The sequence below is a fragment of the Carcharodon carcharias genome (assembly GCF_017639515.1).
Source record: "Carcharodon carcharias isolate sCarCar2 chromosome 27 unlocalized genomic scaffold, sCarCar2.pri SUPER_27_unloc_11, whole genome shotgun sequence".
In the NCBI taxonomy this organism is placed as follows: domain Eukaryota; kingdom Metazoa; phylum Chordata; class Chondrichthyes; order Lamniformes; family Lamnidae; genus Carcharodon; species Carcharodon carcharias.
Genome location: NW_024470626.1, coordinates 247,668 through 252,349, shown reverse-complemented (window position 1 = coordinate 252,349; position 4,682 = coordinate 247,668).

Sequence of the window (4,682 nt, the reverse complement as noted above, 5' to 3'; positions counted from 1 at the left end):
CCTCCCCCTCCTGATTCCCCCTCCCCCTCCCCCTCCTGATTCCCCCTCCCCCTCCTGATTCCCTCCCCCTCCTGATTCCCCCTCCCCCTCCCCCTCCTGATTCCCCCTCCCCCTCCTGATTCCCTCCCCCTCCTGATTCCCCCTCCCCCCTCCCCCCTCCTGATTCCCCCTCCCCCTCCCCCTCCTGATACCCCCCTCCCCCTTCCTGATTCCCCCCCTCCCCCTTCCTGATTCCCCCTCCCCCCTCCCCTCCTGATTCCCCCCTCCCCCTTCCTGATTCCCCCTCCTCCCCCTTCCTAATTCCCCCCCCTCCCCCTTCCTAATTCCCCCCCCTCCTGATTCCCCCTCCCCCTCCCCCTCCTGATTCCCCCCTCCCCCTTCCTGATTCCCCCCCTCCGGATTCCCCCTCCCCCTCCCCCTCCTGATTCCCCCTCCCCCCTCCGGATTCCCCCTCCCCCTCCCCCTCCTGATTCCCCCTCCCCCTCCTGATTCCCCCTCCCCCTCCTGATTCCCCCTCCCCCTCCTGATTCCCCCTCCCCCCTCCTGATTCCCCCTCCCCCCTCCTGATTCCCTCCCCCTCCTGATTCCCCCTCCCCCCTCCTGATTCCCTCCCCCTCCTGATTCCCCCTCCCCCCTCCTGATTCCCTCCCCCTCCTGATTCCCCCTCCCCCTCCTGATTCCCCCTCCCCCTCCCCTCCTGATTCCCCCTCCCCCTCCTGATTCCCCCTCCCCCTCCCCCACCTGTCCGGTCAGAGCCCTCAGCGCGGCCGCCATACTCCAGGTGGGAATCGGAACTCAATGCGTGGGATGTCCGCGCTCCGGGGGGAACCGTCCGCCGCGGACGCGCCGCCGGAACTGACGCAGCAGACTGACTCCGCCCCCACCACCCCCCCCCCCCCCCCCCAAAACCAACTCCCACCAGCCTCGCCGCCGGAACTGAACCCGCCGCGGACAGCCTGGCGGCGTGACGGAAGTGACGCAAGACGCGTACGGAGCCTGGCTCAGGCCGCGCGGCCACCGGAAGTCGCCTCCGGCAGCCGGTGGGTCCCGCCCCCTATCACCTTTGATTGGCAGAAGGAGTGAGGGCCCGCCCCCATCGCCTTTGATTGGCATTGAGGGGTGAGGACCCGCCCCCATCGCCTCGGATTGGCAGCAAGAGGTTTGAGGACCCGCCCCCCATCACCTTTGATTGGCAGAGGGAGTGAGGGCCCGCCCCCATCGCCTTTGATTGGCAGAAGGAGTGAGGACCCGCCCCCATCACCTTTGATTGGCAGGAGGGGTGTAGACCCGCCCCCAGCGCCTTTGATTGGCAGCGAGGGGTAAGGACCCGACCCCTCTGCCTGATTGGCAGAGGGGAGGAGACCCGCACCCCATTGCCTTTGATTGGCAGGAGGGGAGGGGCAGGAGGCAGGTCTCCGGCGGGTAGGGCGGGGCAGGAGGCGGAGCTCGGGTTTCTGCGCAGGAGGCGGGTCTTTGGTGGGCGGGTGGTCAGGAGGCGGGGCTCCCGTGTGTGGGTGGGGTGGAGTAGGAGGCGGGGCTCGGGTGGGCAGGTGGGCAGGAGGCGGGGCTCCGGTGGGTGGGTGGGGTGGAGTAGGAGGCGGGGCTCGGGTGGTGGGCGGGTGGAGTAGGAGGCGGGGCTCCGGTGGGTGGGTGGGGTGGAGTAGGAGGCGGGGCTCGGGTGGTGGGCGGGTGGAGTAGGAGGCGGGGCTCGGGTGGGCAGGTGGGCAGGAGGCAGGGCTCCGGTGGGTGGGTGGGGTGGAGTAGGAGGCGGGGCTCAGGTGGGCAGGAGGCGGGGCTCCGGTGGATGGGTGGGGTGGAGTAGGAGGCGGGGCTCGGGTGGGCAGGAGGCGGGGCTCCGGTGGTGGGCGGGTGGAGTAGGAGGCGGGGCTCGGGTGGGCAGGTGGCCAGGAGGCGGGGCTCCGTTGTGTGGGTGGGGTGGCGTAGCAGGCGGGGCTCGGGTGGGCAGGAGGCGGGGCTCCAGTGGGTGGGTGGGGTGGAGTAGGAGGCGGGGCTCGGGTGGGCAGGTGGGCAGGAGGCGGGGCTCCGGTGGGTGGGTGGGGTGGAGTAGGAGGCGGGGCTCGGGTGGTGGGCGGGTGGAGTAGGAGGCGGGGCTCCGGTGGGTGGGTGGGGTGGAGTAGGAGGCGGGGCTCGGGTGGTGGGCAGGTGGAGTAGGAGGCGGGGCTCGGGTAGGCAGGTGGGCAGGAGGCAGGGCTCCGGTGGGTGGGTGGGGTGGAGTAGGAGGCGGGGCTCAGGTGGGCAGGAGGCGGGGCTCCGGTGGATGGGTGGGGTGGAGTAGGAGGCGGGGCTCGGGTGGGCAGGAGGCGGGGCTCCGGTGGTGGGCGGGTGGAGTAGGAGGCGGGGCTCAGGTGGGCAGGTGGCCAGGAGGCGGGGCTCCGTTGTGTGGGTGGGGTGGCGTAGCAGGCGGGGCTCGGGTGGGCAGGAGGCGGGGCTCCAGTGGGTGGGTGGGGTGGAGTAGGAGGCGGGGCTCGGGTGGGCGGGTGGTCAGGAGGCGGGGCTCCAGTGTGTGGGTGGGGTGGAGTAGGAGACGGGGCTTGGGTGGGCGGGTGGGCAGGAGGCGGGGCTCGGGTGGTGGGCGGGTGGGTAGGCAGGAGGCGGGGCTCCGGTGTGTGGGTGGGGTGGAGTAGGAGGCGGGGCTCGGTGGGCAGGAGGCGGGGCTCCGGTGGTGGATCGGTGGGTGCGGTGGAATAGGAGGCGGGGCTCGGTGGGCAGGTGGGCAGGAGGCAGGGCTCCGGTGGGTGGGTGGGCTGGAGTAGGAGGCGGGGCTCGGGTGGGCGGGTGGTCAGGAGGCGGGGCTCCGGTGTGTGGGTGGGGTGGAGTAGGAGGCGGGGCTCCGGTGGGTGGGTGGGTTGGAGTAGGAGGCGGGGCTCGGGTGGGCGGGTGGGCAGGAGGCGGGGCTCGGGTGGTGGGCGGGTGGGTAGGAGGCGGGGCTCCGGTGTGTGGGTGGGGTGGAGTAGGAGGCGGGGCTCGGGTGGGTAGGCAGGAGGCGGGGTTCGGGTGGGTAGGCAGGAGGCGGGGCTCTGGCGTGTGGGTGGGGTGGAGTAGGAGGCGGGGCTTGGGTGGGCAGGAGGCGGGGCTCGGGTGGTGGGCGGGTGGGTAGGAGGCGGGGCTCCGGTGGTGGATTGGTGGGTGGGGTGGAGTAGGAGGCGGGGCTCCGGTGGGTGGGTGGGGCGGAGTAGGAGGCGGGGGTCAGGTGGTTGATCAGGAGGCGGGTCTCCGGTGCTGGGTGGGTGGGGCCTCGGGTGGGCGAGTGGGTGACCGATGGTGCCTCTGGAGTGGACATGTTTGTTTGGCCATCCAGGCGGTGGGTGGGTGAGGGGGGTGACGAGGGGGGTGACGAGGGAGGGACTTTGCCTCAACTCCAAGTGCCCTCGGGGCCTCTTGTGAGGATGGAAGGGGTTAGAAAGGATCTAATTATCGTTTCACCGTCAAATGATTCGAGCTTGCTTTTTGTTTCAGTCTTCGGGACAAATGGAAGAATTCCAAATTTCCGAGAGGCTCCTCCCCCCTCCTCCCCATCCCCCCACCACCCCCCCCCCCCCCCCCCACCACCCCGCTTTCTCCTTTCTCCCCACCCCCGCCACCCCCCTCCCACCTACGAATCATCGTGGCCTTGAATCACTTGAAACCCCGCCGACCAGCCAGATGGGTGGCCGAAGATTTATTTTTCTGCCTGGCCGGACAAATGGAAGAATTCCAAATTTCCAAGGCTCCCGGGCTTTTTGGAACTTGACAGCCCTGCGTTCGTCCCGATCGTTCACGGGGCCAACAAAGCCTTTCGGCGACATGGTCTCCGATCAGCAGCGTCCACATTATTACCTGAAGGGGACTCGAAACGTTAACCCCCACCCCCCCACCCCACCGACTCCCCCTCTCTCCGCAGGCGCTGCCAGACCCGTTGAGTCATTCCAGCATCTTCCGCCTTTTGTCTCAGCTTCCCAGCCTCTGCGGCATTTTGCTTTTACACGAATTCCCGTTGCTGTTATCCCAGGACAAATATAAATCCTTCTTATTATATTCCTTCATTCCAGATCCTAACCACCGCCCCCCACCCCCCCCACACACACACACACACACACACACACACACACGCTGTGTAAGAAAAAGCCTTTCCTCATGTCACCTCTGGTCATTTCGCCAACCCTCCTCCCCACCCCCCACATAAACCGGGTGCCCTCTGCTTCCAGATGGATCCTCCCACCAAACGAGACCGGTTTCTAACATTCGCTTCAGGCGATTTGTGTCGGCGCATCACCTTTAACGTGGTAGGTCGTCCCAAAACGTTCCCCGGGGTGGGGAGGGGTCATAAATCGGACACGACCTCGCACCGAGTCAGGCAGTAGGAGACTGTCAGGAGGCCGATATATGGGTGGTCAGGACCCAGACAGGGAGGGCAGCGGGGAGCAGATTCAACCGCGGCTTTCGAGCGGGAATCGGAAAATTAACCATCTCGAAAAGAATTTTAAAAATCTGCAGGTCTACGGGGGAAGAGGGGAGTCGATAAAGGGGAACCTGTAGATGTGGCATACCTCCGGTTTCCAAAAAAAGAAAATCTGCAGGTCTACGGGGGAAGAGGGGAGTCGATAAAGGGGAACCTGTAGATGTGGCATATCTCCGGTTTCCAAAAAAAGAAAACCTGCAGGTCTACGGGGGAAGAGGGGAGT